At 50.8% G+C, this 15,121-nt stretch overlaps 1 protein-coding gene across 1 annotated transcript in view; it reads left to right on the top strand.

Moving 5' to 3' along the window:
* RAPSN (receptor associated protein of the synapse) overlaps positions 1-15,121 on the top strand; it is a 139,095-nt gene that overhangs the window by 75,677 nt on the left and 48,297 nt on the right. The window lies entirely within an intron of this gene.

Raw genomic sequence — 15,121 nt, 5'->3', positions numbered from 1 at the left:
CCAGAAGAAGAAGAGGAGGAGGAAGAGGAAGAGGAAGGCTCTGATGTAGAAGAGCCTGAAGATCAGGATCAGAGGGGAAACCAGGTACAGGTTGCCAGGCTTAACCAGGCCAACCTGGACCTACATGAGAATGGAGAGGGCCAGCACCACTCCAGATCTCATAACCAAATTCTCCCAGGCAACAGGAGGGTGAGATCTCTGTCAGGGGATTCTCATCTTTCTAGTGCCTCAAGAGAATCTCAAAGAGGAATGACTTCCTCCCAGAGAAAAGAGCATAGGGCCAGGATGAGGGCTGTCCAACTCCAAATAGAAAGGGAAGAGGTAGCCTTGGCTCAAGCTAAACTTGCTTTAGCAAGAGAAAGAAAATTGTGTGGCTTAGATGCCACTGGTGGCAGCAAAGTTCCTAAAGAGAAACCCAGGTCCTATGATAGTAGAAACCTGACAAAGATTGTGCCCCCCTATCAGGAAGGGGATGACATCCACAAATGGATGACTGCTCTGGAGAGAGCCTGCATGGTACAGCAGGTTCCTGAGGAACAGTGGGCAGCAATCTTATGGTACTCCTTTTCAGAGAAAGGGAGGGATAGGCTCCTCACTGTCAGACATGAGGATGCCAGCAATTACAAAGTCCTGAAGAGTGTTCTGATAGATGGGTTTGGCTTAACCACTGAACAGTACAGGTTAAAGTTCAGAGATACCCAGAAGACACAGACTCAGGACTGGACTGATTTTGTTGATTGTGCAACTAAGGCTCTGGAGGGTTGGCTAAATGGCAGCAAAGTACATGACTTCACAGGATTGTATAATTTGATTATGAGGGAGCAGATCCTTAGTAATTGTCAGAACCAGCTCTTACACCAGCACCTGGTGGACTCAGATTTGACCTCTCCCCAAGAATTGGGAAAGAGGGCAGATAAGTGGGTCAGAACCAGGATTAGGCCTAAGAATCAGGACAATAACCAGAAGAAGGAGTCTACCAAGCCTCAAGATAAGGGTGGGGATAAAAGTAAAGAAAACACTTCCCCAGGGCCTCAAAACTCCAAGAAGGGGGGTGGGTCCCAAGACACTTCTTCAACAGAGAAAAAGCCTTATTGCCATGCCTGTAAACAGGTTGGGCATTACAAAACAGACAGCTGTTGTCCCAAGAATGGCAATAAAGAAAACATACCTCCAAAGCCAGCTCCAACACCTCCTGTTACTGTCAGCAGTAATCCCCCAGGAAGTGGGAGCGCACCCAGGAATCTGGGTGGGTTTACTTTTGGAGCCCAAGGGGACCCTGGCCTATCCAGGTCTCCATCCCCAAATGATCTTGTCTATGAGACTGGCATGGGGTTTGCCAACTTCTCTGTTTGCCCAAATACCTTGAGCAAATATAGACAAGAACCCATCATCAATGGTTTGAAAGTTGAAGCTTTTAGAGACACAGGGGCTAGCATCACCATGGTGGCTGACTGTATAGTCCCCTCTAAGCAACTTTTACCAGGTGCCACATACCAGGTAACAAACATTGATGGCATCCAAACAAATCATCCCATGGCAGTAGTAAGTCTCAGCTGGGGAGGTGTCATTGGCCCAAAGAGAGTGGCAGTGTCACCAAACTTGCCTGTAGACTGTCTACTGGGTAATGATTTGGAAATCTCAGCCTGGGCTGAGGTTGAACAGGAAATCCATTCTAGAATGGTAAATTCCAATGGAAAGGTTAGTGGGGCTGTACTGGCTATAGCCCCCATTCAAGATGTCCTTCCTGAAAAGGTTGGTAGGGCTGAGCAGCTCTCTGCCCCATCTTTACCAGAAGCTCTTCCAAACCAGAATAGCAAAGCTGTTATGATAACAGCAGAAACCCAAACTGAGTCTCCTCCTGAAAAGGTTGGTGGGGCTGTGATGGCCACAGCCCAAACTCAAACAGATATGTGTGTTGTGAAGCCTGAAATGATGGATCACTCCACCCAAACTGAGAGCATGGAGGAGGAAGAGAAATCTCCCCCTCACCAGACAGTAGGACAGGATCAGCCTCCTCAGGGAACTGATCTTACCCCTGATGAAGGAACTGCCCCAGAGGTTGTTAGGCCTGGCCTGACAGAGCCTCTGATGGCAGTGGACCCTTCTCAGGTGGGATCCAGTCTGGAGCAGGTAACCTGCCCCTCTCTACCTTGCCTTAGTCAGCCCAGGGCTGCAGAGGACAAGAAGGACAGTGAGACCCAGAGGGCCCCCTGTCAAATAAAGCACCCCCATCAACAGATTAGGGGCACCAAAACTAGTAGGCCTAGTAAGGTGAAAACTTTAAAAACTCCTGAGGGAGCCCCCTTAAAAACAGTTAGGGACCTCCCACAGATGGATTCTGTTGGGCACAGCCAAACCTGGGACCCAAAGGGCCCAAACCTGAACTGTCCCTCCAGCAAGCCAAACAGAGGGACCCAGCCTCCAGCCTTAGGTAGCCAGAGGTTGACCCTGAGAGCTCAGTGCAACTCAGTTGAAGAAAGAAAGGCACATATGGTGGAAGATAATTGGAGGAAGTTGAGCCCAAAAATAGTGGAGCCTCACTCCAATACTCCATATCCAAACCAGCCTTTAACTTTGCATAAACACACCCAAGGTAGTGATTCCCTATGGTGGAGACCCTCTAATACCCCTAGGGTGAGGGACTGCTTAGTGGACCATGAGACAGGGGGTACCCATGCTAGTGCAGGTACTTCCTTATATGGCCACTCAGGCAATATAGGCTTACCTGGCCAAGGATAGCCTTATCTCCTTTCGTTTGGGGGGGGGGTTATGTAGGAAGGTGGCTACCTGACTATGGTTACCCCAGATTTTTTGCCCTGTGTTTAGCTGGTTTTCGACTTAGTTGGCCTGGTTCCCTGCTAATCAGGGCCCCAGGCTATCTGCTCTCTCTGTAAAACGGATTCCATGTACCCTAGGTGCATAACTAGATTGGCTTGGGTCACCTTATCAGCCCCTGTACAGAGCACTATAGGTGCCCAGGGCATAGGTGCATCCAAGGCCTACCAGGGGCTGCAGCATATCTTTTGCCACCCCTGGCTGGCTATCTAAATTGACACAACTGGCTGATCACTCAGCTGGGGCAAGTGGGTGTAATCACCCCTTGCTTAGATATAGTATACCTATATCTAAACCTATATCTGGACACATATATAGCCTGTAAGCCACTCCTATGGAAGGCCTCATCAATCCTGGAGGCAGAGTGCGTGGTTTTATGTGAGATGGTGCTCTGGCATGAGCTGAGCCTGTCTGCAGCTGTCGGGAACAACTCCCTAAGCTGATCCGGGATAATGCCATACCATATACTCTTAAGCGCCTTATAATCCTCGCGGTTATATAGCAACTTTGGTTTGGCTTTATCAAAACATGTCGTGTAAGGTGTCATACGAATTGGAATACTACCCCCTCGCCAGTTCTGGCGACGGGGGTAGCATTCCACCCTTCTAGAGGGAGAAGACATGTTACTTTACTGAAACGCGGTTGATTTAAAATGAGCCTCAGATCCACAAAATGGATGCCCCTGCCACAGACACGGGTCTGACCTCCTGCTGCTGACCGAAACCCGGCAGAGGAGGCCTGGACAAAGAGTTTCCTGTCACAGGGCGGTGTCAAACCACCCCAGACAGGAGATAGTGGATTGGAGTAGGGAGGTTTCAAAGAAACCAGACACTGCATGGGGAGCACAAGGCTGCCCCTTGCATAATCCGGCCAAACCGGTTCTGGGGCCTCCCAGCCCCTGTCCCAGCGCGGCCAGGATCAAAGGAGAGGGGTGTAACCACCCCCTTCCTGGGTCCCACCCATAGGAGGGGACCTAGCAGGATGTCCAACCCCCGAGATTCGAATAAGAGGGGGAGCAGTCCCAATGGAACTCAGATCATCCTGAAGAAACATAAGAAACGAATTCTGGACCCTTCGACTTTCTACACGACGTGAGAAGACTGAAGAATCTCCCTTGTGGTCAAGGAGTGACCACCCTGTGCAAACAGGCACCATCCAGCCCTCGACCCTTGCTTTGTTGCAGTTCCCGCCGGAACTCGAGCGACAGAGATCGACGAGATCAAGCTTGCCTGCCTTCTACCTGCCCGATCCACAGTCCCTGCAGAGCTGAGACCCGTGGAGGCGACCGGAAGCGTGGGGCACGCCATCTTGAAAAGGCCACGAGACGCTGACCGTGCAGCCCACGAGTGATCCTCGAAGCTGTGCACCGGGGTTTGAGAAGCCCCAGCCCCGAGCTCCACTTGCACCAAAGCTCACCCCTCCACACTCGACGAGTGCTGCGTGGGGCCCTTCTGCTTGTGTGGTCTCGACGCGTTGGCCCGGTCCCTTGCCAGCTGGCTTGTGGCCCCTGTGCCGACGAAACTTGAAATACGACTCGCTTTTCTGGTTGCTCCAGATCTGCACCAGCTCCTGTGAAAAGGAGCCCCTACTCTGACCCTCCTGGTCCGAGTGATAAGCAATCTCCCGGTTCCGCGTGGATTGCTTTTGCCAAGTGCTGTTTGCTGCAATCTTGAAGCCGACGGTGCTGACGGCGAGAGCCTACGTGGGACAGATCGTGACCTGCTCCTGGACGTCGCAGATGCCCCAGAGCCCACGTGACAGCGGAGAGAAGCCTATCGACAACCGCCTGATTGCGCCCGACATTGCCTGGTCCCGTCCTGGTTCCACCCTGGTCACTGCTGAGTGACCCAGACTCTGTCCCCTCTGCTTTCAGGTACTTTTCTACTTCGATCCACCCTTGGATCGCACCGGACACTTCTGCTTCACAGCGCCTGCCGCTGCAACAGCTTCAAGCACCTAGAACCTGCGTGACAGAACCCGACGCCACTTCGACCCTGTGCACCCACGGCCTGTGGGTGAGGTAACATTGCGACGCCGGTGTCTATACACTGGTACACACCTCTAGGGTCTGTGTCTAAAGTTTTGTGTTCCTAGGTTCAGCGGAAGTATCTTTTAATTCACTTTAACTGACTTTTACGCACCATTGACAGTGCATTGGTGCGCGCCGCACTTTCCGTGCTGCACCCGTCTCCTGTGGGCTACTCCCGACTTCATCATTGCTAGTCCTGACTGCTCCCAGCGAATCTCTAGGCCCTAGGCCTAACCATTGTTCGATAAGTGTTACTTATACCATTTTTTTAGTATATGGTCTGAGTGGCCACCCGCCCTCATCCATAATTGTGCAACTTTATATGTGTAACAGTGCTTTTTGATTTAACGCTTGTGCCCCTTTCCTCATAAAGAGTACTGGGGAGTAATTTAGAAATAAATACATATATTTTTATAATATATACTTGTGTGGTGTCCTTTCATTTGATTACAGGATTGTATGTGGTAAAACAGCTCGCTTAACACGACCTCTTAAGTTAAGCCTTTAAGGCTGCTTAGTCCATGCTACCACTAGGATAGCTTGTCTAACAAGGTTGACTTACAACCAGACATCTTTGGGGTTTGTTTGGACTGATACCCAGTGGTTCCAGAATTGGAAACACTACATATCAGGCCAACTTCTCACATTGGTGTGCAGCGGTGCGGATTTGAGCTTGCTGTTTGTTTTACCATTGCAATCTTTATCAAATTGAAAGATCACATCAAGTACCTCTAGGTACATATAAATCAAAAGCTTAGCATATTAAGTTCTACTGAACTTAGTAGTTGTAGATTAAAGGGATTAGCACACCCTGACTACAACTCACTAGCAAGGTACAGTAGGAAACCACTTAGTGTAGGTAAGTGCATCACTTACACCTCACTAGCAGTCATGTCTGATACAGGTAGAGCCTCAGGCTCTGCTCCTGTAATAGTTGATCCTATAGGGACAACATCCAGATATGACAACCTTAGCCACAAAGACCTGAGTGCCTTGTGCACAGCCAGGGGGCTAAAAAAGGGCAGAGGCCCTACCATTCCTTCCCTAGTAGCTCTCCTAGAAAAGGATGACCTAGATAAGGTGAGTCAGGCTCCCTTAGAATCAGGTGAAGGGATACACTCCCCTGAGAATGAGAATCTTCCAGAAGAAGAAGAGGAGGAGGAAGAGGAAGAGGAAGGCTCTGATGTAGAAGAGCCTGAAGATCAGGATCAGAGGGGAAACCAGGTACAGGTTGCCAGGCTTAACCAGGCCAACCTGGACCTACATGAGAATGGAGAGGGCCAGCACCACTCCAGATCTCATAACCAAATTCTCCCAGGCAACAGGAGGGTGAGATCTCTGTCAGGGGATTCTCATCTTTCTAGTGCCTCAAGAGAATCTCAAAGAGGAATGACTTCCTCCCAGAGAAAAGAGCATAGGGCCAGGATGAGGGCTGTCCAACTCCAAATAGAAAGGGAAGAGGTAGCCTTGGCTCAAGCTAAACTTGCTTTAGCAAGAGAAAGAAAATTGTGTGGCTTAGATGCCACTGGTGGCAGCAAAGTTCCTAAAGAGAAACCCAGGTCCTATGATAGTAGAAACCTGACAAAGATTGTGCCCCCCTATCAGGAAGGGGATGACATCCACAAATGGATGACTGCTCTGGAGAGAGCCTGCATGGTACAGCAGGTTCCTGAGGAACAGTGGGCTGCAATCTTATGGTACTCCTTTTCAGAGAAAGGGAGGGATAGGCTCCTCACTGTCAGACATGAGGATGCCAGCAATTACAAAGTCCTGAAGAGTGTTCTGATAGATGGGTTTGGCTTAACCACTGAACAGTACAGGTTAAAGTTCAGAGATACCCAGAAGACACAGACTCAGGACTGGACTGATTTTGTTGATTGTGCAACTAAGGCTCTGGAGGGTTGGCTAAATGGCAGCAAAGTACATGACTTCACAGGATTGTATAATTTGATTATGAGGGAGCAGATCCTTAGTAATTGTCAGAACCAGCTCTTACACCAGCACCTGGTGGACTCAGATTTGACCTCTCCCCAAGAATTGGGAAAGAGGGCAGATAAGTGGGTCAGAACCAGGATTAGGCCTAAGAATCAGGACAATAACCAGAAGAAGGAGTCTACCAAGCCTCAAGATAAGGGTGGGGATAAAAGTAAAGAAAACACTTCCCCAGGGCCCCAAAACTCCAAGAAGGGGGGTGGGTCCCAAGACACTTCTTCAACAGAGAAAAAGCCTTATTGCCATGCCTGTAAACAGGTTGGGCATTACAAAACAGACAGCTGTTGTCCCAAGAATGGCAATAAAGAAAACATACCTCCAAAGCCAGCTCCAACACCTCCTGTTACTGTCAGCAGTAATCCCCCAGGAAGTGGGAGCGCACCCAGGAATCTGGGTGGGTTTACTTTTGGAGCCCAAGGGGACCCTGGCCTATCCAGGTCTCCATCCCCAAATGATCTTGTCTATGAGACTGGCATGGGGTTTGCCAACTTCTCTGTTTGCCCAAATACCTTGAGCAAATATAGACAAGAACCCATCATCAATGGTTTGAAAGTTGAAGCTTTTAGAGACACAGGGGCTAGCATCACCATGGTGGCTGACTGTATAGTCCCCTCTAAGCAACTTTTACCAGGTGCCACATACCAGGTAACAAACATTGATGGCATCCAAACAAATCATCCCATGGCAGTAGTAAGTCTCAGCTGGGGAGGTGTCATTGGCCCAAAGAGAGTGGCAGTGTCACCAAACTTGCCTGTAGACTGTCTACTGGGTAATGATTTGGAAATCTCAGCCTGGGCTGAGGTTGAACAGGAAATCCATTCTAGAATGGTAAATTCCAATGGAAAGGTTAGTGGGGCTGTACTGGCTATAGCCCCCATTCAAGATGTCCTTCCTGAAAAGGTTGGTAGGGCTGAGCAGCTCTCTGCCCCATCTTTACCAGAAGCTCTTCCAAACCAGAATAGCAAAGCTGTTATGATAACAGCAGAAACCCAAACTGAGTCTCCTCCTGAAAAGGTTGGTGGGGCTGTGATGGCCACAGCCCAAACTCAAACAGATATGTGTGTTGTGAAGCCTGAAATGATGGATAAAAGTTGCACAATTATGGATGAGGGCGGGTGGCCACTCAGACCATATACTAAAAAAGTGGTATAAGAGATACCAATCGAACAGTGGTTAGGCCTAGGGCCTAGGGAATCGCTGGGAGCAGTCTGGACTAGCAATGCTGAAGTCGGGAGAAGCCCGCAGGACTCGGGTGCAGCACGTAAAGTGCGGCTTACACCAATGTAATGTCAATGGTGCGTAAAAGTTACACAAAGTGAGTTAAAAGATACTTCCGCTGAACCTAGAGGAACAAAACTTAAGACACAGACCCTAGAGGTGTGTACCAGTGTAGGAACACCGGCGTTGCAATGTTACCTCACCCACAGGAAGCGGGTGCATAGGGTCGAAGTGGCGTCGGGTTTTGACACGCAGGGTCTTGGTGCTTGGAGCTGAAGATGCTGCAGGCGATGGGAAGCAGAAGTGTCCGGTGTGATCCAAGGGTGGATCGAAGTCGAAAAGTATCTGAAAGCAGAGGGGTCAGAGTCTGGGTCACTCAGCAGTGACCAGGGTGGAACCAGGACGGAACCAGGCAATGTCAGGCGCAATCAGATGGTTGTCGAGGAGCTTCTCTCCGCTGTCACGTGGGCTCTGGGGCATCTGCGACGTCCAGGAGCAGGTCACGATCTGTCCCACGCAGGCTCTCGCCGTCAGTGCCGTCGGCTTCAAGATGGAGCAAACAACACTTGGCAAAAGCAATCCACGCGGAACCGGGAGATTGCTTCTCACTCAGACCAGGAGGGTCAGAGCGGGTGCTCCTTTTCACAGGAGCTGGTGCAGATCTGGAGCAACCAGAAAAGCAAGTCGGTTTAAGGTTTTCGTCGGCACAGGGGCCACAAGCCAGCTGGCAAGTGACAGGGCCAACGCGTCAAGCCAACGCAAGCAGAAGGGCCCCATGCAGCACTCGTCGAGTGTGGAGGGGTGAGCTTCGGTGCAAGAGTAGATCAGGGTTGGGGCTTATCAAACCCCGGTGCACAGCTTCGAGGATCACTCGTGGGCTGCACAGTCAGCGTCTCGTGGCCTTTTCAAGATGGCGTGCCCCACGCTTCCGGTTGCCTCCACGGGTCTCAGCTCTGCAGGGACTGTGGATCGGGCTGGAGAAAGGCAGGCAAGCTTGATCTTATTGATCTCTGTCGCTCGAGTTTCAGCGGGAACTGCAACAAAGCAAGGGTCGAGGTGCTGGATGGTGCCTGTTTGCACAGGGTGGTCACTCCTTGACCACAAGGGAGATTCTTCAGTCTTCTACGTTGAGTAGGATGTCGAAGGGTCCAGAGTTTTGTTTCTTATGTTTCTTCAGGATAATCTGAATTGCATTGGCACTGCTCCCACTCTTATTCGAATCTGGTGGGCTGGACATCCTGCTAGGTCCCCTCCTATGGGTGGGACCCAGGAAGGGGGTGGATACACCCCTTTCCTTTGATCCTGGCCGCGCTGGGTCAGGGGCTGGTGTGCCCCAGAACCGGTTTGGCCGGATTATGCAAGGGGCAGCCTTGTGCTCCCCAGGCAGTGTCTGGTTTCTTTGAAACCTCCCTGCTACAATCCACTATCTCCTGTCTGGGGTGGTGTGACACCGCCCTGCGACAGGAAACCCTTTGTCCAGGCCACCATCTGCTGAGTTTCGGTCAGCAGCAGGAGGCCAGACCCTTGTCTGTGGCAGAGGCATCCATTTTGTGGATCTGAGGCTCTTTTAAAATCAACCGCGTTTAAGTAAAGTAACATGTCTTCTCCCTCTAGAGGGATGGAATGCTAACCCCGTCGCCAGAACTGGCGAGGGGTTAGTATTCCAATTCGTATGACACCTTACACGACATGTTTTGATAAAGCCAAACCAAAGTTGCTATATAACCGCGAGGATTATAAGGCACTTAATAGTATATGGTATGGCATTATCCCGGATCAGCTTAGGGAGTTGTTCCCGACAGCTGCAGACAGGCTCAGCTCATGCCAGAGCTCCATCTCACATTAAACCACGCACTCTGCCTTCAGGATTGATGAGGCCTTCCATAGGAGTGGCTCACAGGTTTATATGTGTCCAGATATAGGTTTAGATATAGGTATACTATATCTAAGCAAGGGGTGATTACACCAACTTGCCCCAGCTGAGTGATCAGCCAGTTGTGTCAATTTAAGAACCAGCCAGGGGTGGCAAAAGATATGCTGCAGCCCCTGGTAGGCCTTGGTGGCACCTATGCCCTGAGCACCTATAGTGCATGATACAGGGGCTGACAAGGAGTCCATTTCCAATTGTGGTATGTACCTATAGCACATGTATTATGAATTTAGAGAGAGAACAGCAGGCTGGGGGTCTGATTAGCAGGCCCACAGCCTCAGTAAGTCAAAAACCAGTGAAGCAAAAAGCAAAAAATGGGGTGACCATAGGATAGCAGACCCTACTCTCCTACATGGAGCCACAGGTAATGACTGATAATATCCAAAAGATTTGGGGCGACATTTACGAGCCCATTGTGCCGCCGATGCATCACTCTTTTGGAGACACCGGCAGCCCATATTAACAAGCATTTGCAATGCAATAGGTCTCGCCTTTGCAAGAGTTTAAGCTATTGGCATTGTAAATGACAATGCCTTTTATTTATGTGTTTTGAAAATCTGCAAGCGGTGCGTAAACACACACTTTGTACTTATAGTCCTTGCTTATGAGAAGCAAGGCTGCAAGTAACTGCGCGTCTTTTACTTCCAGCTATTAGTACAAAGTCTGTGTTTACGGACCGCTTACAGGATTTCAAAACACACACTGAGGTGTGCTGTGGCTCTGATGATTGTTATTGCCCAGTCACTGAGGTGTGCTGTGGCTCTGATGATTGTTATTGCCCAGTCACTGAGGTGTGCTGTGGCTCTGATGATTGTTATTGCCCAGTCACTGAGGTGTGCTGTGGCTCTGATGATTGTTATTGCCCAGTCACTGAGGTGTGCTGTGGCTCTGATGATTGTTATTGCCCAGTCACTGAGGTGTGCTGTGGCTCTGATGATTGTTATTGCCCAGTCATTGAGGTGTGCTGTGGCTCTGATGATTGCTATTGCCCAGTCACTGAGCTGTAAAATGCTTCTGGTCTGTGTTAGTGTTGGGGTCACTGAAGTGTAATATTACTCTAATCTGTGTGTTCTGAGGAGGTTGAGGTATGAAGTCTAGTTAGGATTTTTGTGAGTCACCAATGTATGATATGTGTCTGTTCAGTGTTAGTGTGGGGTCACTGAGATGTGATGTGGTTCTATTGGGTATCTGTGCAGGATTCACTGAGGTGTAATATGACTCTGGTCAACGGCTCAATGTCAATGACGGGTGTCTAAGGCCTGATATAGCTGTAGTGAGTGGACGTTTAGTCACATTGATGAGTAATATAGCTTTGGCCAACGGTGGTGTGGGCTCACTGAAATGTGATATGGTTCTGATGAGTGTCACTTTAGGGGGGGTCACTGAGTTGTGATATGGCTCTGGTGAGTGCCATTGTGGAGTCACTGGGATGTGATATGGCTCTGCTCAGTGTGGGGCTACTGATTTGTAAAATGGCTCTGGAGAAGGCTTCTACTGGGTAAACTTGTTGCCTTCACAGATGACTTAATCTAGGGTCCTCCCCACTACCAGTGGTGCCTTCTCCTGATAGAGTCCGCTCTCTGCACCTTTCTACCCGGTGGGCTGCTGCTTCCACCAGTGACTTCTGATGGGGTCCACCCCATCTTCATGGGTGCCTTTGTCCGGAGGTGTCTACTCTCTGCCTCCTTCTACTGGGTAAGCCTGTTGCTTTCAATCAATCAAACAATCAATCAGAAGTTTATAAAGCGCTCTACTCACACGTGAGGGTCTCAAGGCACGGGGGAGCGGCTCCGGATCAATCGAAGAGCCAGGTCTTGAGGTCTATCCTGAAAGTGTGCAGGTTCGGAGAGCATCTGATATTCACAGGGAGCTCGTTCCAGGTTTTGGCTGCGATGTAGGAGAAAGCTCTCACACCGGCTCTGTGTCTGTGGATGTGAGGGACCTCTGCCAGGGCGAGGTCGGCGGAGCAGAGGCTCCTTTTGGGTACATGGAAGGATACTCTGTTGTTCAGGTATTTCGGTCCGGCATTGTTGAGGGATTTGTAGGTGTGGGTGAGGAGTTTGAATGTGATCCTCTTCTCCATGGGGAGCCATTGGAGGCCTCATAGGTGTTGGGTCATGTGCTTGTGGTGCGGTGTCCCTAGGACAAGTCTGGCTCCGGCGTTCTGGATGGTTTGGAGTTTGCGTAGAAGAGTTTTGTTGATTCCGGCATAGAGGGCGTTGCCCTAATCCAGTCTGCTGGTTATGAGTGCATGGGTGACGGTCCTTCTGTAGTCAGGAGGATCCATTTGAAGGTCTTACGGAGGATGCAAAGGCAGTTGAAACTAGTGAAGGTGACGGCGTTGATCTGGCGGTTCATGGAGAGGGTGGAGTCTAGGATGATGCTGAGGTTCCAAGCGTGGTCTGTGGGGGTTAGTGGGCTCCGAGGGCGCAGGGTCCGAGGATGAGGACTTCCGTCTTCTCCGAGTTTAGCTTTAGGCAGCTGCCCTTCATCCAGGCTGACACTTTCTCCATTCCTTCCTGGAAACAGAAAGTGGTGCCTTCGGGGTTCTTCGTGAGTGAGAGGATGAGCTGGGTGTTGTCGGCGTAGGATACGATGCTGAGCCCATGCTGTCTAACGATGGTGGCGAGGGGAGCCATGTAGATGTTGAAGAGTGAGGGGCTAAGCAATGATCCTTGGGGTACTCCGCAGTTGATTTCCATGGGTTTGGAGCGGAAGGGAGGGAGTCGAACCTCTGAGTTCTGCCGGAGAGGAAGAATTGGATCCAGCTGAGGGGTGCTCCTTGTATTCCTGCGTCGTGAAGTCTGACTACAAGCGTGCAGTGTAAAACGGTGTTGTAGCATGCGGATGTCATCAGTGGCGGCGAGGAGGGTGGTCTCCGTGCTGTGGTTGCTGCGGAATCCAGACTGCGAGGCATCCAGGATGGAGTTCTCTTTGATGAAGGCTGCAAACGGGAGGAGAGAGATGGGCCGGTAGTTTTTCAGGTCCGTTGAGTCGGCATTAGGTTTCTTGAGGAGGGGTTTTACCTCTGCCCGATTCCAGTCATCTGGGCATATGCCTGCTCCGAGGGAGGCGTTGATGATGCAGCCAAGTTCGGGTGCGATGACAGAGGCGGCCCTGTGAAATATGTGAGGTGGGCAGGGGTCCATAAGGGTTTCTGAGTGAGTTTCTTCATAGTGGAGGTATCCCAGGATGAGATGGTCGGCTCAAACTCGTCGATGCAGCAGGAGACCCAGCGGCGAAATTCACTGGCTGCCGAGTTGATGTCGTTCGTGGTAATGGGGGTGGGATTGATGGAGGGTGGTGCTGAGGTGGTCTTCTGTGACCATGCTCCAGTTCCGTCGTGGCGGGTGCAGGGCGGGTTTGGGTGCGGTGGTGGTGTTGAAGGTAAAGTGGACGCAGTGGTGGTCCATCCAGAGGGGCTGGGAGGGGTGGCTGAAGTGGATGTTTGTTCCTCCCGCGAAGATGGGGTCAAGGGTGTGACCCGCTCTGTGGGTAGGCATGCCTTCACAGGTGACTTCTGATTGGGTCCACCCCACCTACATGGGTGCCTTCTCCTGATGGAGTCTGCTCTTGGCCCCTTTTTACCAAGTCAGCTCGCTGGCTCCACAGGTAATTTCTCCATAGGGCCCACCCCACCTGCATGGGTAAATGCTTATGATGTGTCTGCTCATGGCTCCTCTTCTGACCGGGTCAGCTCGCGGCCTCCACAGGTGACTTCTGATAGGGTCTACCTCACCTCCATGAGTAACGTCATACGATGAGTCTTGTTGTGGGGTCACAAAACTCCCAAAACCGAAATAAACACACAGGGGCAGATTTACGTTTCCTGGCGCATCCCTGCAAAACAGCAGGAATGCACCAAGAAATGTGCGACATGCAATGCCATCGTTGCGCCACTACCGATGCGCCACTGCAGACGTAAGGTTGGCGCAGTGCTGGAGTTGTGTCGCGGGTGCGACGCACTCCAGCACTGTGCCATCCCGGCCTATCTTCCACATGGTGCGTCACACCGTACGCCTGCTTCAAGCAGGCGCAAGGTTTCGACGCACTGGGGTCGGAAAAGTGACTGAGGGAAGTCAGGCACTTTTCCGAGGCGTTCCTGCGCCGGAACGCCCACGTTGCGCCGGTACGTCTACTTGCAACCTGACGCAGGTTACATGTGGCGCAGGGCTTTACATTGTGACGCATCTCCCTAGATGCGTCACATTGTAAATCCTCCGCACCATGGCGCTAGCTTTATGCCGCTGTTGCATCACAAAAGTGACGCAACGGCGGCGCAAAAGTGGCACACAGGGCTTGTAAATCTGCCCCACAGACTCTTCTTGGCAATGCACAGACAGTATTTACTAACTGTCGCAACAGGGAGAAAAACACAACGGACTGCACCTCAGTCCTACTCAGGCCTTCTGGGGCTTTCTCAAACTCCTGCTCGCAGGCAGCCTTTTTAGACATAACATCACGATGGTTTATTACACACAGTAAATAATAGTTGACGTGCAAGTCACAGATTTAAGATCGAAACAGACACTTGACGACGTGACCTCATATCCCGGAGTTCTGACTTCATCCATTACACATTCTTTATCGCACTCCCAACAATGCCGGACAAACGAGCATTCTTCTGCTTGTGAATGTGTGTACGTTTTCATGGTTAATGCAATTTAAGTAAAGTGTGTGCTTCTAGCATTGTACGCCTAACAGTGGCAGCGGCACAGGTAAGAGCAGTGCGGCGGGCTTGCGACACAGCGGGGTGGGGTGGAAGTCGACAGACTATGGGATAGGTAAAAATAAATAAAATCACTTACCATGCTCTCGCCGCATCGCCAGTTGGTGCCCACCACTCTTACCTGTGCTGGCCGCCACTCTCGCCTAAGACCTCCGTGTGTTCAGAACCAAATGACTTCCCTGCACCCATTGTTTATTCAAGCACCTGTGGCTCTGGGCTAATTTGCTTATGAACCCATCGTCTATCCAGGCCACAGGCTGTTTGAAGGTGCGCTGTGTAGGGGGGGGGGGGCGGCTTGTGTGCTGATGCCGTGAATGCCTTCAAGTCTGATAGACGTGGGTTGGCCTTTAACTGAAAACCCCTTTCCACTACATTCTTTGGTGAACTT

This window comes from Lissotriton vulgaris, chromosome 2_2 (genome assembly GCF_964263255.1).
Source record: "Lissotriton vulgaris chromosome 2_2, aLisVul1.2, whole genome shotgun sequence".
In the NCBI taxonomy this organism is placed as follows: domain Eukaryota; kingdom Metazoa; phylum Chordata; class Amphibia; order Caudata; family Salamandridae; genus Lissotriton; species Lissotriton vulgaris.
This window is presented reverse-complemented; position numbering and strand designations above follow the sequence as displayed.